An 11,904-nucleotide genomic window follows, 5' to 3' on the forward strand; every position below is an offset into this window, starting at 1 on the left:
GAAGCAATTCAGAACCCTACCCTGGGTTTATGGAGGCCATATCCAAATGTGTGATTGTGCAAAAGGGTATGGTCAGAGACTAAAACTCTTGAGTCAGACAATCTAGCAAGGCTTGTAGATTTAGTTCTTTTTGTTTCTTTTTTTTTTTAATGCAAAAATTTATTTGACCAAAATGTAGAAAAAGTGATACTATTATGTATGATACAATAGCAAGAACCTAAAGAACAGAGTAGAATTTATCAATTACACAGTTTGCTCAAAGTTCATCTCCCTGGTAGTGTGATGCTTAATAAATAGGAGTGAGGCGCAGGGGTTCAGATAAGCTAGAAGCAGGGTGACTTTCAGTCAGGACTGTAAACTTGATTTGCCCCCGCACTGCTGGGGAATGTGGAATGTTAGAGTGTGAGATGTTAACTGAGAAAGGAAAACTACAAAGCCAAAAAAGAAAAAAGAAAAAAAAAAGTGCAGACTACAGAGCACCCCACATCCAGTTCAATCCAAGGTCTTTTATTAGTGTTATTCCCGAAGGAATTCAAGTCTTGGCAAAGTCAAGCTTCCATTCGTTGTTCCCTGAACAATGGAGATGAAGTTAAGCCAATTTCTTTTTCCTTCACTACTTTGCTGCTGGAAAGACCTTTTGTTGCCCAACACTTGGTAATACAGCGATGCTCAATGTATTGAAGGCTACTAACCTTCGCTGTGTAGCCCTGGCTGAAAAGGGTTGGACTCTGCCATAGTCCCTGCTGGGCATATCACTAGACCACAGCAGAAAAAAGTCCAGGGATAAGACGCTTGCTCCTCAAAGAACAATTCTGGAGCAAAGGGAAGATGTAACATGGAACAGCATTAAAGCTCAGTCAGAAGGCACATGGGCAACAATGATCACCCCAGCATTCTCGTTTGGAATGCTTAAAGGACAATCTGTTCTGCACGGGGGAGTGTGGAGCAGGCTCAGTATGATCAGGCTAATCTAATTGTGCTTTATAACTTCCCATAGGAGACTTAATTTTTGCTCTGGGTGGAAAATTTCTACATGTTTTCTTGTGACAACCCCTAGCCTCACAAAACTTCCCCAACAGCAGCCAGCTAAGATTAGATACTTGAGCCTGTGCTTCAAAGTGTGGGGCTGACTAATTCCCAAGAACCAAATGCCCTCAGCCTTAAGCAACTATACTCAGTGTGAAATTCCCTGCCTATTTTAGGAATAAATGCAATTTAAGAATAAGAATAATCAGAGTAGCTGGTGTATGGCATTATTTTTTTATGGCCCTTGAAATGGGATCCTTCAGATAGGGGTCTTATTTTTTATTTCAAATAAAGTAGAGAAAAAAATTTATTTCTGTCTGGAAAACAGAAAGGCGAGGAAAGATTATTGTTTTGAGACAGTTTTCTCTGTAGCTCTCCGGACAGCTCATTGAGATAGCTCAGCTCTCAAAGACCAAAGCCCAGTCTTTTATTTACATATCAGTTTAGTCATTTACTCTTGCCTCCATTTTGACTAGCCCACAAATCAACATTCCTTGTCCCCAGCCCACTGATTGGAAAAAAAAAACAAAACAAACAAACAAAAAAAACATGCAGTGGTGGTGGGGGAGCAGGGCCCCGGGTTGAGGAAAAAAAAAATGACAAACACATTTTTTTTTAAACATTGCAAATGAATTCGGAGAACTGCTTACCTCTGTAAGCACAGACAATAAACTTATCTGGGTGACATCCCATCCAGAGATTACCATTCTGACCATGTCTGGACCTAAATTCACTATGCCCCAGGCCGACCTTGAACTCAGGAATCCGCCCGCCTTTGTATATGCCGGCCCTTTTTATCTTTCTGAGGAGCTGGCTCGTAGTGCAGCTGCCTCGGTTCTTTAAGGTCTATGAAGCCAAGCCCTTCCTATAATTCATATTGCATCCTTATATTTTGCACAGTCGATAAATTATATATTTTTGAACTCATGTTTTCAGAGTTCATTCCCATAGCCTGAAGGACTGAACTGATAGTCACGTGTTTACTTTTTTTTTTTTTTTTGCTAAGGACATAGACCTACCCTCACCTCTCAGACTCGTGCTGTTTCTGATTATTATGGAGTCGTTAACCTTGGTAGAGAGGACATTCCCCGTTAATCATGGCAGGGAGAATTTTTCCCAATAACCTTGGCAGGGAGACTATTTCCTGAAGGAGAAACATGAACTAATATATCTATATATTTTTATACAAACAAGCCTCGTGCCCAACAATCCTCAACACTCATGGAGGCCCACACCCTCCTGGCTCTGCTCCAGGGTCGAGAAAACATGTCACACTGTCTCTTCCATGCAGGACTGTGCAGGACTCAACATCGCCTGATATTGGGAAGACAAATTCTAGTTTTTACCAACTGCCTTGGATTGGGAGTTTTGACTAAGGAAGCATAACAAAACATGAAGTCATAATAATGATATTTAAAATGTAAATCTAGCATTACAGTAATACCTCTAGACTTTTAACCTGAATAATTATTATAAAGATTTTCTAGAATGTGATTTGAATTCCGGAATACCTGTCTGTAGTGACACCTACTTTCCTTCTTAGTCAGTGTGCAGTGAGATTATGCATACAATTTTAAATATACTTGAATTTAAGTAGGGTTTAGGTGTCTTATAGAAAAAATAAAGATGAGAAATACTACCTTCTCTAGCAGAAATTATGGCATAAAACCATTCCCAGCACATTAATGGCCTTTGCTCTGTGTGATTTCCTGTGTTCCCTGTGTTGGATAAGACTCATGAACATCATCATGGATTCAATGCTGTTGGCGTTTCCTCCCTTACAATATTTTCTCTTCTCTTCACCGCCGTCACCACCCCGACTCCACTTGATTTTGAGATACGTTGTTCCTCAGAGCTGAGACTGTTGTTGAAGTCAGGATCCTCTTGCCTCAGTCTCCTGAATGCTAGTGTTACAGGCCCATGTCCCCATACACATTAACTTTCTCTTTTTAAAAGTTAAGTCATTAATATAAAAGTACCTGGACTACGAAGGTGTGGATTCTGTTTCATGTTCTTTACTATGTATTCAAACATGGACGTAGATGGTACGTTACAGACAAAAGATATTTTTCAAAGTAAAAGAAAACTCCTATGTAATTTTTCTTTCTGTACAGTGTATGAATCCTGTTACTATGCTGTTGGCATTCCAAAGCTTTGGGGGAGCTGATGCGGATCCTAATGCCTGTGCAGCCATGAGCACTTTGCTCTGTGCAGCCCCCACCTCACTCTGGCTCAACTCTAGCTCATAGTCTTCAGGAAGGCTTTCCTCTGGGCTGTAAATGAATTCCAGCTCAAAACTCTTTTTCTCCAAATCCTTTTTTGTGTCTCTGTCTCATTTCTATACTCTATTTAATCCTTTAACCTGGGAAAAAAACCTCCCTTTACCCTTTTCAGTTCCTTTTCTTTTGCAGTAGATGATGCTGAGAGTGATTGGGTTATTAAGAAAGAAAATTGTTGAAATATGTTCCAGTTGTTCAACAACTGGAAAATTTCAGTTGTCATGGGAATGGAGGTCTAAGGTTTCATACACTTCTATCCAGTGAGGAGTAAAGCAGGGATAGTATGAAATTATACTGTACACAGAGAACATCAGGCCTTGCTGAGAAAGGATTGAAGCAGAGTCTAGAAAAATGAGCACAGATATCACAGAAGGGGCTGGGAGATGGAAGATGTTTGTCTATACTAGTGCAATAAAAACATATTTATAGAAAATTACTTTCCTATATAGCACAAAATAACAACGGCACACCTCATGCAAGTGATAGACCAAGTCCTGTTCAGATATTACCTGATTTTAAAATTTATTTGCCTTTGAAAAGAACAGAAGATCAACCATCTTGCTAAATTCTTTTAGTATGAATGTATGAAGCCCTATGGCTTAGTATGACTTAGTATGACTATGAAGCACTTAATTTACTATTAATGTATGAAGCGCTCTCTCTCTCTCTCTCTCTCTCTCTCTCTCTCTCTCTCTCTCTCTCTCTCACACACACACACACACACACACACACGTATGTGTTCAATCCTGTACAGAATGTTTCTGGAGCTTAGTCATCTATCTTAAGATTTTATGCCCATTAATGAGTAATTCCCATTTCCTCTTTCCCTCAACCCCTTGTGACTACAATATTGCTCTTTGATTTTATGAATCTTTAATTCTACAAGTTTGACTATTTTAGACACTTTATTTAAGTACAATAATGCATTTGTTTCTGTGGCTGACTAACTTCATTTTACATCATATATGCAAAGTTTATCCATGTTGTTAGATGTTGCAGAACTGCCTTCCTTTTAAAGGGCAGTGTATCACTTCTCGGCCTTTGGGCTAAGATCAAGTGTGGTATCTGTTCTTACCAGTTTAAAGGACAGTATTCGTAAGACTAGAGCTGAGCACATGCCCTGACAGAGCCAAGATGATAGATCACCCACCTCTATCATGTGAGAGCTTTAATTTGCCAGCATATGACACAATATTTCAACTTGTTGGATACTTAAAAAAGTTGTCTTTAACCAAAAGAATTAGAAACTAAACATTTTTTTTTTTTTTGCAGTAGTACCTGTCTGCAGAACACAGTCTTTTTTTTTTTATTATTGGGTATTTATTTCATTTACATTTCCAATGCTATCACAAAAGTCCCCCACACCCTCCCACACCCACTCCCCCACCCACCCACTCCCACCTCTTGGCCCTGGCGTTCCCCTGTACTGAGGCATATAAAGTCTGCACGAACAATGGGCCTCTCTTTCCACTGATGGCCGACTAGGCCAACTTCTGATACATATGCAGCTAGAGACACGAGCTCTGCGGGGGTACTGGTTAGTTCATATTGTTGCAGAACACAGTCTTTTTTGTGTTTTTGAGTATCACCATTTTAAGAAAGAAAATAAATGCTGTCATTTACTATTCTTCAAAAAGAAGGTCAGTTTTAACAGTATGTCACATCTGCTGGCTAATTCTTGTTGATTTAGATGTAACATTTAAAAGCATATCATTTAACCAGCAGGTGTCCCCATTGTTCAGTGAGATCTTTTTCACAGTAGTAGCATTACCAGTAGATGGAATTATGGAGGCTTGAATTGCTAGTGATATGTATAGAACAGAGAAGAACTCAGGCCCAAACTCAATAATAAAACCCTAAGAGTAGGTCTTGTGCTCTGAATCCAAATAAGGCAAAGATGTGTTGCAGATTGCTGCTCTTTTCTTTCAGTCTGTTTCATGTGCAGCAGAAGAGAAAGAAATGGATGCCTTCACCACTTTCAGGAGCTCACACATTTATGATATGCGTACTCACTCATTCTATTTAGCAGATATTCCTAAGAACCTACTTAGTGCTGAGCATTATTTTAGACACGGAGAATATGGTTGCACTCAAGATAGATGAAAATTCTGCCTTCATAGAATCTACATTCTAGGGGACAGCTCACATTGTGACATGTTGCTGGTAGTTTTTGGCTGTCTGCTTTGTGCTACCACCTGGTTGCATGTGCGCACACAGGAACTATCTTGGATCTGCAGATGAAAGACACACACACACACACACACACACACACACACACACGATCATTTTAACCTGCCTTATTGGCTCTGTGGCTGGGCTCTCTAGCTTTCCCTTATCTTTCCTCCTAGCTCAATACCTCTAAATCTGCTCTCTGCTTGGTTGTCCAGTTACCTTTACTCTTAGCTCAATACCTTAAAATCTGCCCTTCTCTTGGTTGCCTATTTACCTTCTCTTAAGCTCATGGGCCACTTTCCTTTTCCACCTACATTTTGGAAGATCTCCCCTGCAGCTCCGAGTCTGTTCTGTCCCTCTCCCCACTAAGTATCTCAATTCTTCTTCTCTTCTCTCATAGCCTGTAGGAACCTGGATATCCGTCCTCTTTCTTTCTGCCCAGTCATTAGCCACTGGCATCTTTATTGACTGATCAAGAACCAATTGGGGACAAGGACCTTCAGCATCAGTACTCGCAGATTCTTGATTAAATCAAAGTATCAGAACCACTCCTCTACAGTGACATACCTAGATCATACCATGCAATATCTTGTGTTTAAGATGCCAGTTTACTACATCACTAGCAACTGTCTATAAACGTTTTCCTAATTAACTTAATGAGAAACAATGACAATATATGAATCAAATTACTCGCTGCCTTTACATGAAGCCAAACTACAAATATTAGAAAAGATGGTCAGCGTCCACTGCTCTTGTTTAGTTAGGGTGTTGTGAGTTGTCGCCTGTGTTCTGAGGTGTTAGAGATCATTTGTTTTCACACAAAACATCAATCATGGGACAATAGAACTGTTGTGTTTGATGCTGCTGCTGCTGCTGCTGACGTGTGTGTGTGTGTGTGTGCATGTAAGTGTGCTTGTGTGTGTATCACATGTCCAGGGCTGAAGTGTGGTGCAGGTGGGTGCATGTGAAGACTGGAGGTCAAGTGTGTTTCTCCATCACTCTCTGTTTTGTTTTTAGCCTGGCTCCCTCTCACCTGGAGCTCACTAATTTGATTAGATTGACTTGTCAGTGAGCCCAAAGTTCCTCCTCTTTCTGCTTCCTAGGTACCTATTAGAGGTGCCCTGCCTTAACTCCCTGATTTTTTGTTTTGATTTTACATGATAGTGACAGTAAAATTTATAACTTTATACTGTGGCCAGCACTTTACCAACTAAGCCATCTCTGCAAATCTCAACCTGGGTTTTAATACTTCTCTAGTAATTTATGAATGTCTATATTTTATTAAATATAACCATATTAAATTAAACTTCAAAGCATAATGCTTTTTTTACACTGAATATTAAGTAGGTAGTGAAGACAAATAATAAACAGTTACTTAATTGAATGATATTGCACTAACAGGATTAGAAATGTGGCATTTCAATGTGCCATCATTTGAAACTTGAAGAACACACACACACACATATAATCATATTTTATAGTTATAGTCATTGTCTCAGTACTATAGCTGTTTGAGTAAGCCTGGGCAAGGAAATAAGTGACTTCAGCAGTAAGAAAAATTGCTAACTTTCTCCTATATCTATTTATATTTCAAATGAAGGTTTGTAGAACTTTGCTCTTTGTATTGGTTCAACCTGGTGTAGAACGATAAAAGGCTATCATAGGCACTACCTGAAATAAGGTGAATTTCCTTTCTCTATTCCACTGCACTAGATAGGCTGTGCTTTTGGCTGTTGTTGGGTTGTTTTTACATAGCCTCTTTCACATGATGCTTTACTCTTTTCTTTCTTTAACATTGCCAAAGAATTGTATGCGGTGGTGTAATTCTCTATTAATGACATTATTGATCTTGATTAAACTTTCTTGACTCTCTTCTGAGAGGAAACTCATTCCACCTTACCATTGCTAATCAACTGAAGGAAACATATCTAATAATACAACAATGCCCTATACAGCATAGTACATTGTTTGAAGTGGTAACAGTAAATAAAGTACTCTTAATGGCTGACTGATGCAGAGGATATAAGTGAGACTATGTGTCCCTACCTGTCTTTTTTTACCATAACAACATTTTGATAAAATTAAGAGTTAGAGAATTTCAGTATTCCTTACCCTTGCACATTGTTCATAGGAATATAAATTAGATTACGTGTTATAGAGAACCGACTAGATGAAGCAGTCCTACTACAGGAATACAAAGGGAAGGTAATCAGCCTGTCAAAGTGACATTGACCCTCATAGTTACCGTACTGCTGCACATGATAGCCAAAAAATAGAAACTAGCCAAGTTTTCATGGAACAGTAAGTGAAGAGAGATAATGTGGGAAAATACTACTCAACATAAAAATTAAAATGTCACTTGTGACAACATAGATGGAGCTGGAAATTATTATGTTAGGTGAAATAAAAAGACACAGAAAGACAAGAACCATTTGCTCTTAGTCATATGTGAAACTGGAAATAGTTGCATGAAATACATATATATATATATGGAATTTATTGTGATATGTAGATAATGTAATAGTTATATCAGGGTAAATGGCATATCTGTCACCTCAGATAGGCAGTATTTTTTTGCACTAAAATTATACTCAATCTTGGAATTTCTGTCTTCAACATTCTATCACAGAAGTAGAGATTGGAAGGGATATGTGCCTGGGAATTACTAGTGTTTTTAGAAGATAAACAATATGTAGAATAACCTAGAGTGTAAAGATGCCTCTGAATTCTCAAAGAACAATTACTTGAGTACTTTCCGGGGTTGCAGAGATTAGATCAGAGTGGTATTAGGCATAACTCAGTGATATTGAATCTAGTCCCCCCCCCCCCACAGGTGTTTGGAAAAAGTTATGTTTGAGGCATAACATTATTACATATATTTTAAATATATTTTAAATATAATTGACACAAGTGCTTGCAAGCCATAGTCTGTGCAGGAAACAAACACCTGAAACACAGGTGTGTATTCCTTTGTTATGTCACTACAAATTCAAGCAGTCACAGAAGTGACTTCACAGCTCTATGCTAATAATTAGTAGACTGAACTTCCCTATCTAGGCAGATGATTGAAGAGTCATTAACAGCTCAAACAGGATAGGATATTGTTCTTGGCTGATGAGACAGTCTCAGTTCCTCTTCTACAATGTATTTAAAGAGTGTGCTGACTTGTCTAAATCTGAGCCTCTACACCTTGCCCAGTCAACTAACAAAGATCATTTTTCCATCTCAGGGACTTACCTAGGGTGATGAGGCTTGGTTTACGCTTCTTTGAGTCTAGCTAAGTTTTCTCCTTGAGAGTTTCTAAGGGTAATGAGGCCTATTAGGCAATGAATTACTTTGTAATTAGGCATGTCTCAGTCTGTCAGAGTGCTTAGTCGTCCATCTGTTGTATAATTTTCACTCAAAGGATAAACTATATAGTCTCTTCAGGCTCTTTTGGAAAGAGTAGAAATTGACCAATTCATTTTGTTTTCCCTATTGATTAATCATGATCAGAACACAAAATACAGTAGTAAAAATTTGGAAATATTCTTAAAATCTGGCCACATTTAGTCTACATTTCAGCCAAGGTAGAGATTCGTATTTATCAGTGGCTAAAACTAATACTATGTTAATCCTAACTGAAGTGCTCATAAATTGCTGACTCTATGGCTGCTGCAAGAAGTATAATTGTGACTTTGTGCCCACTTCCCCTTCAATTATACTTCTTACTTAACTGCAGGGGAGGGGAATTCATGAGTTTTCTTCAATGGAATGGCACTGGGCACCTCAACCACACTCCAGGGCAGGCCATGCATTCAAGGGCAAGGACAGCACAGCATAGATTCCATAGTATTTTGTCTGATCTTTGTTATCATTTGGTGTTTCCTCTCTCTTTTTGGCTTTTCTTTTACTGGCTTTTTTGTTTTGCTGAGAGAGAGAGAGGGAGGCAGAGAACATGAAATTGGGAAGGCAGAGAGGTGGGAGGATCTGGGAGGACTTAGGGAAGAAGAAGGAATATGATGAAATTACAGTGTATGAAAAATTGAAGAAACAGAAATGTAGAAACAGTATCACTGGGATGCTGTGCTGTTCTTGTTAAAAGACATTTAAGTTTTATTTGTACTTTTAGTCCTGCTTTCAGTACTATTGGGTTTTGATGGTATTTAGTGTCAGCCAGTGTCGCATATATCTTACTTCATAAAATCAATGTGATATTTTCTTAATATCTAAACACAAAGTCCAGAGTCCCTCAGTGAGGTACCTATTTTTCTGCTGGTTTTCAAGGCGTACTGGGATCATAGCTATCTTCCCGCTAATTCTTGCACTGGGGCATATGCTAACTTTAGAAACTGGGTCTTTTTTTTCTCTATGAAGCTACTCATTCAAAGTATTTAGAATAAATCTATGAGAATAAAACTCTTCAAAGGAGGGATCACCTCCTACCATTTGTCTTGCTTCTTTCATGATGATCCTGCTGTCTCTCAAGAGTGACAGCAGCTCATCTTCTTGCCCTGTCCATGGCATTCTGTGTGAAATAATGCCTCTACTGATTCCCACATTTTACGTCCTTCCACAGTAAGAGAGTATGTGAGTGCCAGATACTGATTAGATTCTGCAGCGCCCGCCCTGTGAATCCAAGTGTAACTGTCTCACCAATGTGATCTAGGCAAAGCTGAAGAGCACACGATTTTATCCGGAAGGAATGTGTCTGCCTTTCTAATTCACCTTTCCTTTTTTTCTGGCTGTAACGTGGTGGGTGTGGTGTAATAAAACATTTTGTACTCTATAGATAATGGCACCAGGAATTGGAAAAAAAAAACTAGATTTCTGGAGTCCTCGAACCATCTCTGGATGATTATATCTTGCCTGTTATGTGAAACAGAGGTAAATTTCACTGTTTTAATATTTTCATATTTTGAGTGCCTGTGGCTGAGTTTCTAGCTCAATCAATGTAATAATCTTCAGACGATCTCTCTTAACATCGACATACCTCTCAAAAATAGGATTGTTATTCTAAGAGGAAATCAAGGAAACCAAACTTTATCCTCCTTTTTACATTGATATGTAACTTTCTGTAAGCAGGTAAGATGAACGATACTTTCTTTAAGGAAATTCATGTTTAAAGGAACTTCATCAAGAAGAAATATTGTGAGTGAGCATCGAGGAAGATCTAAGTATCTCCAAGGAAAAACGGAGAATGGTATCTCGAAGTCCTAGCCTTCTCTGTAAGATGCACAGAAAATTACCAAAGCTGCTATCAAACGTTTGGGGAGGGAGTCAGTTTTCTCCAGGCAAGCAGATATGAGGAGCTACCTGTGCTCCACCTGAGGGTTGCTTACCCATGTACAAACTGGCAGCACTAAATCAACTCTTATGTACGAGAAAAGGGAAAGAGAACATGAGGTTGGAGGGGGAAATGGTGGCACAATTAAAGGGAAATGTATTTGATCAAAACACATGAATGCATGAATATTAAAATATTTTCTTTATTTTAATTTTTAATATTTTTTATTACATATTTTCCTCAATTACATTTCCAATGCTATCCCAAAAGTCCCCCATACCGCCCCCCACTTCCCTACCCACCCATTCCCATTCTTTTGGCCCTGGCATTCCCCTATATTGGGGCNTATAAAGTTTGCAAGTCCAATGGGCCTCTCTTTCCAGTGATGGCCGACTAGGCCATCTTTCGATACATATGCAGCTAGAGACAAGATCTCAGGGGTACTGGTTAGTTCATCATGTTGTTCCAACAATAGGGTTGCAGATCCCTTTAGCTCCATGGGTACTTTCTCTAGCTTCTCCATTGGGAGCCCTGTGATCCATCCAATAGCTGACTGTGAGCATCCACTCCTGTGTTTGCTAGGCCCTGGCATAGTCTCACAAGAGACAGCTATATTTGGGTCCTTTCAGCAAAATCTTGCTAGTGTATGCAATGGTGTCAGCGTTTAGAAGCTGATTATGGGATGGATCCCTGGATACGGCAGTCTCTAGATGGTCCATCCTTTCATCACAGCTCGAAACTTTGTCTCTGTAACTTCCATGGGTGTTTTGTTCCCAATTCTAAGAAGGGGCATATTGTCCACATTTTGGTCTTCATTCTTTTTGAGTTTCATGCGTTTAGCAAATTGTATCTTATATCTTGGGTATCCTAAGTTTTGGGCTAATATCCACTTATCAGTGAATACATATTGTGTGAGTTCCTTTGTGATTGTGTTACCTCACTCAAGATGATGCCCTCCAGGTCCATCCATTTGGCTAGAAATTTCATAAATTCATTCTTTTTAATAGCTGAGTAGTACTCCATTGTGTAAATGTACCATAATTTCTGTATCCATTCCTCTGTTGAGGGACATCTGGGTTCTTTCCAGCTTCTGGCTATTATAAATAGGGCTGCTATGAACATAGTGGAGCATGTGTCCTTCTTACGGGTTGGGACATCTTC

General features: G+C 39.1%; 1 pseudogene; it reads left to right on the forward strand.

Moving 5' to 3' along the window:
* Nucleotides 1–4,331: 4,331 nt before the first annotated feature.
* LOC115031250 lies at nucleotides 4,332–4,536 on the forward strand (annotated as a pseudogene).
* The last annotated feature ends 7,368 nt before the right edge of the window (nucleotides 4,537–11,904 follow it).

The sequence above is a fragment of the Mus caroli genome, chromosome 5 (genome assembly GCF_900094665.2).
Source record: "Mus caroli chromosome 5, CAROLI_EIJ_v1.1, whole genome shotgun sequence".
In the NCBI taxonomy this organism is placed as follows: domain Eukaryota; kingdom Metazoa; phylum Chordata; class Mammalia; order Rodentia; family Muridae; genus Mus; species Mus caroli.